The sequence below is a fragment of the Suncus etruscus genome, chromosome 8 (assembly GCF_024139225.1).
Source record: "Suncus etruscus isolate mSunEtr1 chromosome 8, mSunEtr1.pri.cur, whole genome shotgun sequence".
NCBI lineage: Eukaryota > Metazoa > Chordata > Mammalia > Eulipotyphla > Soricidae > Suncus > Suncus etruscus.
In genome coordinates, this window is record NC_064855.1 from 118980323 (window position 1) to 118996269 (window position 15947).

Below are 15947 nucleotides of genomic sequence, written 5' to 3' on the forward strand. Positions count from 1 at the left end.
TCTAGGTAGAATCTAGGTGCCACAATATATATGTTGCCAATGTGTGCATAATCTGAATTCCATTTCTATATACTGTTGTAAAGGCAAGAACGAGAAAGATCATTTAGTTTTCTTAGAATCAATACCATGAGTTTCAATGATAGTTTTTGCCTTAGGCATCATCACACATCATTTTATTTTCACACTGAAGTTATTTAAAATGTTTTCTAGAAAAACTAAGCAAGGAAGTAACTAGCATTTCAGTAAGAAGACACATTAATTAAAGAAAAACAATGTACAACTGAGTTTATTTCTACATCTAAATTACAGAATAGAATTCAATAAAGGAAAAACTATTATAAATTAGTTTTAAAAAATGCTATTCTATGCATGCAATGTGCTGTATGTTGAGAAGAATTGTTTTCTCTTCTAAATATTTTGACTCTGTCACGGAACATCCAACTAATTAGCTTCACAGGACTAAAAACTGATGGATTTACGATGTTACCTAAAAGAAATGCAGCCACCACAATTAAAAGAAAATTCAGGAAAATTGAAAGCACTTTTAAATGTTGCTGTTTATCCTCTTGTTATATTTCCCCAATTTTGCCTCTCTCTTTCTTTCTGTCCTTCAGAGGCTATGAGTTCCAAAGTGCTGAGTTTAATTAGACTTAATAAAACATGCTCTGTCGTTTCAAATCCCAGCATTGCCTCTCTGGGCATACGCACATGTTTGGACATCACATCACTCTGCTTTCTTAAAATAATTTCATCTATTATTAAAAAAAATGTCCCCCCCAAATGCATTAATAGCACTATTTTGACATACTGATCCCATGCAATGCAGGTCATTTAACCTACCAATAGCCTCAGAGGAAAAACTAATTGCCCCTTTTTATTGATAAAAAAAAAAAAAGAATTCTGAGTTTTCTAAGCAGCCTCTGAGTTTATAGAGAAACAGGATAGCAAAAGGGGAGTAATTTCCTGATGCCCTGTTTATTATTGACTGCCCTCAGAGCTGATAAAATAATAACCAAAACCGTGCATCGGACATTTCCTAATAGAAAGACAGGCCCACTATTTCAAAGCAGAGTCAGGAAAATATCAAACACTTTGCGAGGCTATTGTTATATTCTCTTGTCTGTTTTCTTTTCCATCATCTCTTCCTCCAAATGATGTAGCTCAGAACAACACGGCTCGGGCCCCACGAGGAGCTGGGAGGAAGTTCAAATACAGGTCAGCATGCAACCTAAGCGAGCTAAGATTTCTCCTTCTTTAGCCTAAGTTAGAAGAACGTTGGGGACAAATGCACAGTAATGAGGGATGGCAGCCCACTGAGCATAGAAGGATGACAGGGTGTTGCTTTGCAGATTCTGATGTAGGCTGAAAGCCCTGACAAAAGCTTGGGGGAAATAAAACATGAAGAGTTTGAGTCTTTTATGCCCCTTCTTCAGATCCTCACATGAGTTAAGTGGGTAGTAAAATGCCCTTGTACTGAACCCAATAGGGCCTATAAAATTTATATGGTTTGCAAAGAGGTACTTATATGATAACGACTCTGATAAGGAGTGAAGAGAAAAAGAAAGAGACAGGGTGAGGGAGAATGAAGGAAGATAAGGGTTAGTGATTTGAATGTGACTTTAGCTGATTAAAGGAAACTTTCACTCTTCTGCTATTTATTGGAATCCTTTTTTTTTTTGGTATGGTATTTCTCAATGGCTAACAGTGGTATATGCCATTGCATGAAATGAAATAATGGAGAGTCAAATCATTTTCAGCTCGCCCAAACTTGGAGTGTCTGAATGATATCACCAAACTACTGACATCCAGCTTATTTAGGTAAAATATAGATTAGAAAAAAAAGTTTTTGAAAAAGAAATTATGTATTGGTTATGATTTATACTAGAATAATATATGGATAAAATAGAATTGAAGAGGAATATGATATCTTTAAAATAATGAACTTACATTCATGTTAGTAGCTTTGTAATAATATTATAATTGAAAATTCTTAGTAATCATGTTTCCTAAATTACAATAAAAATTAGAAATCAACAAATACAATTTATAGTAAAGGTTAAGTGAGCCTTGAGTCTTTGCTCTCATTGTAATGCAATGACTTTTTTATGTGGGAGAGTTTAGTTATTCGAGGAAAAACATGTGTGGGGCTATTACAATGAACACTGATGATAGATAGGCCAATTTTATTAAGAAATTATGGATTTTTCTGAAATTAAATACTTAAAACATGTATATAGGTCTTCATATTAGATCTCAAATAATTAGTGGAAGTAATGTCTTACAATAGAGGGGGAAGGCATGTGCATATATTTTAAAATATAGATTTTTCTAAGGTAGATAGGGTAGGCTATTATCTGTAATATTCTGTTTGCCAGTCTAATGAACCCTTAATTGATAGACTAACTTTTTATTTTAATTTGAGTGTTTTATCAAAATCTTGAGCATCTTGATTCTATTCCTAGGAACAGTCTAGGATCAGGAACATTTCTGGATAATGCTTAAAATGTATATTTGTGGCACGGGCGCATTTGCAGCATGGTTTTGAAAAATAGTTTTACTAGCAAACAAAACAGGGGGTCCAATATACATAGGGGAGGGGTTTCCCTCCTCTGCCTGCCCCCCAGGGCTCGAGTTGCCAGGGCCGGCCCTGAAGACCCGCCTGGCGTGGGGGGGTCCCAGTCTCTAGGCCCAAGTGTTCAGTCCAGGAGATCTGTGGCCCGCTGGATAGACTAACTTTTAAGTGTTATATGCCAGGATTATTTTTTCCATTGGAACACAGATAACAGGTAGATAAAAATAACATTTTGAACAGTACTATTGAAAAAGTAAGAGAATTACCATCTAATTTTTATTCATCATTCTTGTCTAATTGTTAGCCTTTGCAGCTATAGACAAGTCTTATCAAATTATGTATCACACACATTTAAGATTCCATATCCCTAATACAAGCAAAAGGGAAGAAAATGTTAAATTCTGGAGTGAGCTGTGAACTCTCCTACTAGAACCTCTTTACTTAAATTTACCTGATAATTATTTGGTGACAAAATACTAGAGACGACAAATACTTAGTAGTAATAGATGTTTTAATATCCCATGGAAGATAGTTTTAAAATAGAAGGGACATTTAATTTTTAGAATTTAAACATTTTAAACTATGTATTTTTAAGTCTTAAAATTTGAGGTTTCAAGAAAAATCTACGTTACTCAGGTTTGTTTCTTCACTTGGATAAATCTGACATTGTATGCAGTCTTTATATTTTAATCTATAGCTTTAATGTATCTAATGGTGTTTCCTATTTTAAAAATGTACACTTGACTTATTAATTCAACAATTACATACATAAAATAAGAATGATAGTGTCTACTCTTCCATTCTTGGAAGATACATTATTTGTATTTTGAATTTTATGAAAGATACTATTGAGAGACTGGACCATTTTTATTCATAGTTCTAGTTTTCGAAATATTGATTATTTTTCTCTATGGTTATTGAGAGGTGGGTTTGGTGGAAGGTGTGGTGTTGGGGAATCAAGAGAGAATCCTAATATTAGCATTACTAAAAAATCATGCTTTCTTTAACATTTTTCGAATAAGCAAAACATTTTAACAAAGAAAAAAATCAAAGAAGGTGAACACAAACTTTTGAAGCATAAAAAGGGTGCATGGCCTTAACAGTTATTTATTGTGATTTATGAATTACTTGACTCCAAATACATTATTATTACTATAATGATGATGATGATGATGCTGATGATGATGGTCATTGTCCTCATTAGGAATATCATTAGGAGTAGGATTTTGCTTTGTATTTCCAAGCTAACAGTTAAGTGGATGATTCCACCCTTGCCCCAGTGACAAATTAGAATTTTTAATGTTATGAAATGAGAAAGGCTGTTATCATTTCATAAGGCCTTTCATTAACACTAATTCCAAATCTTGCTCAGAGATGAATGAATTGGCTCGCCATCCAGCTTGTGTCCAGGGGCCTTCGGTAGACTTTGGGGGGAGAGGAGATTGGGGACTTAGCTGCCAGCCTGTTGAAACCAGTGGGCTTCTTGGATACTCACTATTTGAAAGGTGGACTGGAGAGATGGCTTTGAACCCCCTGGTTTCCCAATAAAAACAAAAAAAATTGTTCTATCACATCATGGCTTGTCTTGGAAAGAATCCAACTTGGGAAGATCTTTCATTGTTGTTAGCATTCTGAAGGGACCCTTTGGTGAAAGGAGGTGTTCTCTGCTTAAGCAATTCAGGAATTAAAAGAATGCTCACCAAAAAAATAAAATACCTACCACACTAGTTTTGAACTGCTTAGCATGTGAAATATTCTATAAAAAAATGTCTCAGGGGTATCTCCATACTTCTCAAAAGACAATGTTGCTAAGTTATTCTACCAAGCCCAAATTTGGAAACCATTCAGCGTAATGGCATTGTTTTCTGAAGAAATGGACTTACATATTTGTAGAGAAAAGGAAGCACTCTATTTCAGTTTCACTGTCCTTTGGTTCATATTGATTTTTAGCAACATTTGGAAACTGCAAAAACATTCCCAAACATAAAAGCCAAAGAAAGCTGGTTTTCTTATTACACCAGAGAGCTTCCGAGCAACAGAGAATTTTGATTTAGATTCAGGCATTCAAATTAAATCACACGTCCTAAGGAAAAATGATCTGTAATAATGAAAGCCACAAGCATGGGATATGAAAGTGCTATTGAATGATGAAGTGAACTTGAGATGCCACGTGTGGGGCCAGCAGGATTAAATGAAGAGGGCTGGGGAAAACAAATCCCCTTTTTTCTGCCCTCTATTGATTGCTGGCATATCAGCAAACAGATTATTGGAAGAGATGAATATCATAAATTAGAATTATTTCTCTGCCATTGACGCAGCTTTATTTCATGGTTGCCCCGTGGGGACTGTGACAGTTGGTACCTGTTGGAATGAAGGTAAGTACCAAACAGCACAGTCTCAGGCACAAAGGATTCATCAGGTGGGGATGGCTTCTGTGCTGTTGCTGATTCTAAAGGACTCCATGTCATAGAACTTGTGTAAGGTGTATTTCTGACCCTGTCACTTTTCTTGTTTCTGAACATCTCCTATCAGATCTTGTAATATCCCATAAAGATGTCAAAAACATCTTCAGCTTTTCTACATCAAACTTGAGTTAATTTGGAAGCTCTGAGTCTGGTTTTATTTTTTTTCCTTCAAGTTTTATCAGTGTTTAATAAATCCCATTTGGCCCACCTAAAACTCTTCTGTTTAAATTGTTCATTTTATAATTTAAGTAGGGCATTTAAAATTTTATATGATTTTATATAAAGGTATTTTTCCCTACAAAGTGATAAAGATCATCACATTAAATATTTTTATTAGTAGATTAAAAGATGAGGATTAGAATTCAATGAATGCATAAAAATGTTGGGCTATATCCACCCTCTTATTTTTTGTGACTGAGTTTTATTTCATATTTTGGAAAATATGCAACTAGTTTCAATTGCTTTGATTTCAATCCACCAAAAACAATTTGTTTGCCAGTTACATCATAGATCCAAATCATTCTTACTCTGTGGTGGGAAAAAATAGTCCCAGACCAGCTATTATCAAATAACTTTCTGATCTGCTCAGAGATTCTGAATTGGTTTCACTTTAATCCTTGACTTCTTAGGCATTTAAATAATAAAACACGGGGCCGCTGTGGCACTAGAGGTAAGGTGTCTGCCTTACAAGCGTTAGCCAAGGAAAGGACCACGGTTCGATCCCCCGGTGTCCCATATGGTCCCCCCAAGCCAGGGGCAATTTCTGAGCGCGTAGCCAGGAGTAACCCCTGAGCATCTAATGGGTGTGGCCCGAAAAACCAAATAAATAAATAAATAAATAAATAAGTAAATAAATAATAAAACACATTAAAATCAACAATAATTGGGGGGCCGGGTAGGTGGCGCTGGAGGTAAGGTGTCTGCCTTGCAAGCGCTAGCCAAGGAAGGACCGTGGTTCGATCCCCCGGCGTCCCATATGGTCCCTCCAAGCCAGGAGCGATTTCTGAGCACATAGCCAGGAGTAACCCCTGAGCGTCAAACGGGTGTGGTCCAAAAAAAAAACAAACAAAAAAAAATCAACAATAATTGTCGTGAAATTGACTTCGTATAAATTTAAATACAAAACTCACTAAACATTATCTAACAGTACTTGCTATGAAATGGGAATTAACTGTTTCATTTACATACATTGAAAATAAGAGCAGATAAAAATATGAGAAAAGCTGAAGAGAGAAAGAAAGAATAAAGAAAGAAGGAAGGAGAAAAAGGATGGAAAGAAGGAAGGGAAAGAAGGAAGAAGAAAGAAAGAAAGAAGAAAGAAGAAAAGAAAGAAAGAAAGAAAGAAAGAAAGAAAGAAAGAAAGAAAGAAAAAGAAAGAAAAGAAAGAAAGAAAGAAGGAAAGAAAGAGGAAGGAAGGAAAGGAAGGAAAGGAAGGAAGGAAGGAAGAAGAAGGAAGGAAGAAGGAAGGAAGGAAGGAAGGAAGGAAGGAAGGAAGGAAGGAAGGAAGAAGAAGAAGAAGAAGAAGAAGAAGAAAGAAGAAGAAGAAAGAAGAAGAAAGAAAGAAAGAAAGAAAGAAAGAAAGAAAGAAAAGAAAAGAAAGAAAGAAAGAAAGAAAGAAAGAAGAGAAGAAAGAAAAGAAAGAAGAAAGAAGAAAAAAGAAGAAAGAAAGAAAAAAGAAAGAAAGAAAGAAAGAAAGAAAGAAAGAAAGAAAGAAAGGTGAAGAGTACATTTACAATCAACATGAAATAGTGTCCTCATGATACAAGATGTTTTGAGCTGGAATCCAATAGATATTTTCAGATCTCCAAAGACACCTGAAGGACAGGGGTCCAGGATGGGAAATCCTCCATCTACACACAAGGCAGTCAAGAGCACCTGCCCTGGGTTTTCTCTGATCACACGTTTCATTTCCTGCAGATGGATTTTTCTCCATTGTAACATTGGTTTGCTCCTCTCCTAAATACAGCACCAATTGTGATCTCCCTGGAAAAGTCATACCCCAGATTCTATGAGACAGATCTTGTCTGAGGTTTTTCTCCTAATCTCTTCAACATATCTTCCAGTAAGGAATAGGAGTGAGATCCTCATCTTGCATTTATTCCGAGACAGAAGCGCATCAAGACCATATTCTACCTATAGTAAAGAGGCGATGAAGACCTGAGACACCAGACTTAGCCATAGGAGAATGACAGGATTTCTGGTGAGCAGATGGAATGCGGCATGGAGGAGGTAGAGAAGGGAAGGTCCACATCTAAGAAAACAATTTGGACTTTAACACCAGGGCAAGAGGGTATTGCATCTATGGGTGAACAGATGTTTCTTGATTATGTAGTTTTTATCATCAGACAGTACAAGGGTGAGCTTAGATAGGAGATTAAAAAGTAAGGCCAGCTTAGATTCCATGAGAAATATTTCTATGCCAGGCACTGTTAAGTATTAACACCATCTACAAAATCAAAGTAATTATCTTGTGAAATGGGGTTAAAAAAACTGGGCTAAGAAGTATAAATTTCAGAGAAGTTAGACTTCATTGTATGTCATTTCCTGCACAATTGTTTTTCATAACTTACTTGCTGACTATGACCCAACATATTTCTCTTATTTTCCACCAATGGATTTTGAGTGGTAATATGTGCAATTTTTTAATACATAATTATCTAGGCACCTGATAAACTCATAGAGTTTAAAAACCTTTTGTATCTATGGCTTTTTGTCAAAACTGATATTTGTATCTAGGATCACTGAGTATGGCAGAATGAGAGAGAGAGAGAGAGACATAGTAAGTTCAAGAGAAGGAGATAAAGAATGAAAGTGAGAGAGAAAGAGAGAGACTGCAATATAAGACCTTGGGGGGAAGAGAGAACATCACTGTCTAGAGAGCGAGTTTCATCATTGCTACTTAGCCATCAGCCCTGAGAACCTCAATTTCTATGAAAGAAAACAAGACATCTTTACATAAATATATGACCAATTAACTCAAAGGAAGATTCCAGAAGCTCTCATCATTCAATATTTTGCTCATTTTTCCCTTTACCCCTGTTTGGTAACTACCTACATACCATTTTCCAGACAAAGAAACAAATACCACTTATTTCTACTTTAATAGTCTTTATCTCTCTTGTGGAATTAGAGATTGCATATTTAATCAGTTATTTTAGAGGGCAATACATACCATGAACATCATTTTTAAAGTCATGTGATAATATAGAATGTTGAGTAAACTCTTCTCTAACAAGGAGACAGTTGTATTAAAACCTGGATCTGGAGAAAGATGGAGGCAGCTGGTTAAAATATCTTAGTGTTCATGATTCCCAGGAAAAGGAGTTTTTAGAATCTTCTTTTATGAGCTGTAACTCAAAACAAGAAGACTCTCTTATTGTCAGTACAGCCTTGCAGCGTCTGCTGAGGAGGCTGGGATGGATAATGGTGAAAAAAAACTCAGAGAAGTTAATAATTTAGAGCCCAGAGTTGGGCTGTTTATGTTGAACCTACATTTTCCACATTGTTTATGTCAAATATGCCAAATATACACTTTGATATTTGATATATTCATATGGTAATATATCAAATGAATTTATTTAACAAATTATGTACATATTTACTTGTTTGTTTATTTTTATTAGCTATTATGCCACCTGCAGGTAATATGGCCACTTATTATTCTCAGTGTAGACTTTGAAGGTCACATGGTGAAAGGGTTTGAATCTAGGCGTCCTTCCTGCACAAAATGCATTACAGTAAATAAGCTATTTCCTTGAACCTACAGGTATATTTAGGACATATTTAATGTCTATAAAGAATAAACTGAATTTACATATATAAGAGCTATCTGTCTATACACACAAAGATTGATAAATAGGTATAAGTATAATTTTATATATATATATATATATATATTAAAACACTTTTGCTTTGTACTTCCAAACAATTGTATAAAGACCAGGTTATAAGCAAGGCTACCAAGAGACTATTCCAAGGGCCTCTGAGAAAGGTGAAATATTCTTGTCCCAATCATGGCACAACACATTGTTAATGAAGAGGAAGAGTAACTGGGTAACCATTAGCTGCAGTACAATTGGTATAGCACTTGCCTTGTACATGGCCAACCTGAGTGTAATCTTCAGTATCCCATATGGTTCTCCTAGCACTGCCAAGAGTAATTCTTGAGTTCAGATCTAGGAGTAACCTCTGAACATCACCAGATGTTACTCCAAAACAAAAGCAAAAACAACAAATAAAGAGTATTTGATAGAAATGTTAGGATGTGCCAAAGGATTAAATTTCCTGGGGAGAGGAAACACAGTATCAAATTTAAAAAGACCTACGGAAAAGGTTTTTAAAGACAGGCTCTTAATTCTATTTATGAAAAGATATTTGGTTTGGTTCCAAGTTCTTTGACAGTTGAAAGCCTTCAGTATCATTTTAGTGACTTAATTCATCCTAATAAGAATATAACAAAATCTTTCTTGCCTTTATATTCCCTAAATATTTGTCCTAACTCTAAGTAGCATATATGAATAGTAGATTGAATACCCTGTAAGATGGAGATTAAGATTATATAATTTTTATAAAATAAAAATATTTTGCTTAAATAGGATGTATATTTATGGCACAAAATTATATTTATTTAAAGTTCGACATGTTTTGTGTGCGGTGTCTTTGCCTTAATGTTATCTTCCCAATTCTCAGGACTCTCACAAGTGAAACTTATTTAACTCTACATTTATTAATATGACAATGAGAACACCTACAGCTTGTCTTCTTAATTGATTGGAAGACCTGGGTGTGTTCAGGGTTTACCCCTGACTGTATTCAAAATTTACTTCTGATTTTCACAAGGATCATTCCAGTAAAGGTTTTGGCAAAATCTATGTTATGCAAAGGATCATATCCAAGACTCACATGCAAGGAAAAAGTTTTATCTCCTGGTATTTCTTTCTAGTCCCTACCTCACATACATATGATAGGGAGCAGTAAAGGCAAGCCAATCTTGGGAGTTGGAAGCTCCACTTTATCATGTGATTAATGGGAACATTCTTTTTTTTTTTTTGGCATATTTTTTTTATTTAAACACCTTGATTACATACATGATTGTGTTTGGGTTTCAGTCATAAAAGGAACACCACCCATCACCAGTGCAACATTCCCATCACCCAAGTCCCAAATCTCCCTCCTCCCCACCCAACCCCTGCCTGTACCCTAAACAGGCTCTACATTTCCCTCGTACATTCTCAATATTAGGACAGTTCAAAATGTAGTTATTTCTCTAACTAAACTCATCACTCTTTGTGGTGAGCTTCCTGAGGTGAGCTGGAACTTCCAACTCTTTTCTCTTTTCTGTCTGAAAATTATTATTACCAGGGTGTCTTTCATTTTTCTTAAAACCCATAGATGAGTGAGACCATTCTGCGTTTTTCTCTCTCTCTCTGACTTATTTCACTCAGCATAATAGATTCCATGTACATCCATGTATAGGAAAATTTCATGACTTCATCTCTCCTGACAGCTGCATAATATTCCATTGTGTATATGTACCACAGTTTCTTTAGCCAGTCGTCTGTTGAAGGGCATCTTGGTTGTTTCCAGAGTCTTGCTATGGTAAATAGAGCTGCAATGAATATAGGTGTAAGGAAGGGGTTTTTGTATTGTATTTTTGTGTTCCTAGGGTATATTCCTAGGAGTGGTATAGCTGGATCGTATGGGAGCTCGATTTCCAGTTTTTGGAGGAATCTCCATATCGCTTTCCATAAAGGTTGAACTAGACAGCATTCCCACCAGCAGTGGATAAGAGTTCCTTTCTCTCCACATCCCCGCCAACACTGTTTATTCTCGTTCTTTGTGATGTGTGCCATTCTCTGGGGTGTGAGGTGGTATCTCATCGTTGTTTTGATTTGCATCTCCCTGATGATTAGTGATGTGGAACATTTTTTCATGTGTCTTTTGGCCATGTGTATTTCTTCTTTGTCAAAGTGTCTGTTCATTTCTTCTCCCCATTTTTTGATGGGGTTAGATGTTTTTTTCTTGTAGAGTTCTGTCAGTGCCTTGTATATTTTGGAGATTAGCCCCTTATCTGATGGGTATTGGGTGAATAGTTTCTCCCATTCAGTGGGTGGCTCTTGTATCCTGGGCACTATTTCCTTTGAGGTGCAGAAGCTTCTCAGCTTAATATATTCCCATCTGTTAATCTCTGCTTTCACTTGCTTGGAGAGTGCAGTTTCCTCCTTGAAGATGCCTGTAATGTCCTGGAGTGTTTTGCCTATGTGCTGTTCTATATATCTTATGGTTTTGGGGCTGATATCGAGGTCTTTAATCCATTTGGATTTTACCTTTGAACATGATGTTAGCTGGGGGTCTAAGTTTAATTTTTTGCAAGTGGCTATCCAATTGTGCCAACACCACTTGTTGAAGAGGCTTTCCCTGCTCCATTTAGGATTTCCTGCTCCTTTATCAAAAATTAGATGGTTGTATCTCTGGGGAACATTTTCTGAGTATTCAAGCCTATTCCACTGATCTGAGGACCTATCCTTATTCCAATACCATGCTGTTTTGATAACTGTTGCTTTGTAGTACAGTTTAAAGTTGGGAAAAGTAATTCCTCCCATATTCTTTTTCCCAATGATTGCTTTAGCTATTCGAGGGTGTTTATTGTTCCAAATGAATTTCAAAAGTGTCTGATCCACTTCTTTGAAAAATGTCATGGGTATCTTTAGAGGGATGGCATTAAATCTGTATAATGCCTTGGGGAGTATTGACATTTTGATGATGTTAATCCTGCCAATCCATGAGCAGGGTATGCGTTTCCATTTCCGTGTGTCCTCTCTTATTTCTTGGAGCAGAGTTTTATAGTTTTCTTTGTATAGGTCCTTCACATATTTAGTCAAGTTGATTCCAAGATATTTGAGTTTGTGTGGCACTATTGTGAATGGGGTTGTTTTCTTAATGTCCATTTCATCCTTATTACTATTGGTATATAGAAAGGCCATTGATTTTTGTGTGTTAATTTTGTAGCCTGCCACCTTGCTATATGAGTCTATTGTTTCTAGAAGCTTTTTGATAGAGTCTTTAGGGTTTTCTAAGTAGAGTATCATGTCATCTGCAAACAGTGAGAGCTTGACTTCTTCCTTTCCTATCTGGATTCCCTTGATATCCTTTTCTTGCCTAATCGCTATAGCAAGTACTTCCAGTGCTATGTTGAATAGGAGTGGTGAGAGAGGACAGCCTTGTCTTGTGCCAGAATTTAGAGGGAAGGCTTTCAGTTTTTCTCCATTGAGGATAATATTTGCCACTGGCTTGTGGTAGATGGCCTTCACTATATTGAGAAAGGTTCCCTCCATTCCCATCTTGCTGAGAGTTTTGATCAAGAATGGGTGTTGGACCTTATCAAATGCTTTCTCTGCATCTATTGATATGATCATGTGGTTTTTATTTTTCTTGTTATTGATGTTGTGTATTATGTTGATAGATTTACGGATGTTAAACCAGCCTTGCATTCCTGGGATGAAACCTACTTGATCGTAGTGGATGATCTTCTTAACGAGGCATTGAATCCTATTTGCCAGGATTTTGTTGAGGATCTTTGCATCTGCATTCATCAGTGATATTGGTCTGTAATTTTCTTTTTTGGTAGCGTCTCTGTCTGGTTTAGGTATCAAGGTGATGTTGGCTTCATAAAAGCTATTTGGGAGTGTTTCTGTTTGTTCAATTTCATGAAAGAGTCTTGCCAAGATTGGCAGTAGTTCCTCTTGGAAAGTTTGATAGAATTCATTAGTGAATCCATCTGGACCTGGGCTTTTGTTTTTCGGCAGACATTTGATTACTGTTTTAATTTCATCAATGGTGATGGGGGTGTTTAGATATGCTACATCCTCTTCCTTCAACTGTGGAAGATTATAAGAGTCCAAGAATTTATCCATTTCTTCCAGGTTCTCATTTTTAGTGGCGTAGAGTTTTTCAAAGTAGTTTCTGATTACCCTTTGAATCTCTGTCATATCAGTAGTGATCTCTCCTTTTTCATTCCTGATACGAGTTATCAAGTTTCTCTCTCTCTCTTTCTTTGTTAGGTTTGCCAGTGGTCTATCAATCTTGTTTATTTTTTCAAAGAACCAACTTTTGCTTTCGTTGATCTTTCGGATTGTTTTTTGAGTTTCCACTTCGTTGATTTCTGCTCTCAGCTTTGTTATTTCCTTCTGTCTTCCTATTCTTGGGTCCTTTTGTTGAGCATTTTCTAGTTCTATTAGCTGTGTCATTAAGCTACTCAGGTAAGCTCCTTCTTCCTTCCTGATGTGTGCTTGCAAAGCTATAAATTTTCCTCTCAGTACTGCTTTTGCTGTGTCCCATAAGTTCTGAGAGTTTGTGTCTTTATTGTCATTTGTTTCCAGGAACCTTTTTATTTCCTCCTTGATTTCATCTCGGACCCACTGGTTATTGAGCATGAGGCTGTTTAACTTCCAGGTGTTAAAGTGTTTCTTCTGAGTCCCTTTGGAATTCACAAATAATTTCAGAGCCTTGTGGTCAGCGAAGGTAGTCTGCAAAATTTCTATCCTCTTGATCTTATGGAGGTATGTTTTATGTGCCAGCATGTAGTCTATCCTGGAGAATGTCCCATGTACATTGGAGAAGAATGTGTATCCAGGTTTCTGGGGATGGAGTGTCCTATATATATCCACTAGGCCTCTTTCTTCCATTTCTCTCCTCAGGTCTAGTATATTCTTGTTAGGTTTCAGTCTGGTTGACCTGTCCAGTGTTGACAAAGCCGTGTTAAGGTCCCCCACAATTATTGTGTTGTTGTTGATATTATTTTTCAGATTTGTCAACAGTTGTATTAAATATTTTGCTGGCCCCTCATTAGGTGCATATATGTTTAGGAGAGTGAATTCTTCCTGCTCTACGTACCCCTTGATTAATATAAAATGTCCATCTTTGTCCCTTACAACCTTCCTGAGTATAAAGTTTGCATTATCTGATATTAGTATGGCCACTCCAGCTTTTTTATGGGTGTTGTTTGCTTGGATAATTTTTCTCCAGCCTTTTATTTTGAGTCTATGTTTGTTCTGACTATTCAGGTGCGTTTCTTGTAGGCAGCAGAAGGTTGGATTGAGTTTTTTGATCCATTTAGCCACTCTGTGTCTCTTAACTGGTGCATTTAGTCCATTGACGTTGAGAGAAAGAATTGTCCTGGGATTTAACGCCATCTTTATTTCAAAATTTGGTGTGTCTTTTGGGTAGTCTTGTCTTAGATTAGGTCTTTCAGTTTTTCTCTTAAGACTGGTTTTGTGTCTGTGAAGTTTCTGAGCTGTTTTTTGTCTGTGAAACCATGTATTCTTCCATCAAACCGGAAAGTGAGTTTTGCTGGGTATAGTATTCTGGGTGAAGCATTCATTTCATTCAGTCTTGTCACAATATCCCACCACTGCTTTCTGGCATTGAGTGTTTCTGGTGACAGGTCTGCTGTAAATCTCAGGGAAGCTTGCTTGAACATGATTTCCCCTTTTGATCTTGCTGTTTTCAGAATTCTGTCTCTATCTGTGGGATTTGTCATTGTGACTAGGATGTGTCTTGGGGTGGTTTTTCTGGGGTCTCTTTTGGTTGGTACTCTTCGGGCATGCAGGATTTGATCACATATATTCTTTAGCTCTGGAAGTTTCTCTTTAATGATGTTCTTGACCATTGATTCTTCCTGGAAATTTTCTTCCTGGGTCTCTGGGACTCCAATGATTCTTAAGTTGTTTCTGTTGATCTTATCATAGACTTCTATTTTCGTCTGTTCCCATTCTTTGACTAATTTTTCCATTGTCTGCTCATTTGCTTTAAGTTTTTTGTCCAATCTCTCCTGCTGTATGGAATTGTTATGTATCTCATCTTCCACAGCACCAAGTCTATTCTCAGCTTCTGATACCCTGTCCCAGAGCTTATCCATTTTGTCATTCACTTCGTTTACTGACTTTTTCAGTCCTGTTAGTTGACATGTTATTTCAGTTTGGAGTTTTGTCATTTCTGCCTTCATATTTTCTTGGTTCTTATTAGTGTTCTGTTCAACTCGATCCATGGTTTCTTGGAGTCTGTTGAGCACCTTCCATATTGCTAGTCTAAAGTCCTTATCTGAGAGGTTGATTAGTTGTTCAGTCATTATCTGGTCCTCAGAATTGTCATCTTCATTCTCTATGTCTGATGCTGGCCTGCGTTGTTTCCCCATTGTCACACTTGTATTGTGGGTTTTTCTACGTGTTGTGGTGGTATTCATTGTCTATATGATGTAGGCAGCACACTCCTCTGGCTCCTCCCTTTCTGGATGGGCTGACTTGCCTCTAAGGGAGGGGAGTCCTCCGTGGATGAAGCCTCACACTGGGTCAAATCTTAGGCCCGAGCATGCAACAGAGAAGACAGTCCAGAGAGAAATGTTTGCTTCTGTGATATAGCGCTGTTCTTAGTGTGATTTTTCCTTCTTGTTGCAATGGAGTTCTTTCCTTAGAAAGAGTGCACGGCCGCATAGCGAAGCGGAGCGGCCATGCTCCTCTGAGCCTCTTTTTGCCCCACTCGCAAGAGTTTCACGCAAGAGGACAGTAGACAGACATAGACAGGTCACACTCACAGTCTTTCACAGTTGAGCCCCACTCGGCCGGTGTACTTTCGCGGATTTTCCCCGCCTGGTGTCACACACAGGGAGCCGGCTTTTGCCCAGATAGCATTGTTATCTCTTCCCGAATGTAGTTTCTTTGGAGTTAGCTTCCCAGGGCTCTGAGGAGAGCTTCCAGAGTTCAGGAAAGACAGAGAAGGTTAGGACAGGGCTCCCTTCTGGTGCTCAGTTCCTCAGAAGAAGCACAGCCCGGTGGAGATTCTGCAGGTAGAGCAGTCAGCACTCTGCCTGGAAACCCCCACCTGCAGCCTTTTCTCACTCACTCACTGGCTCGCTG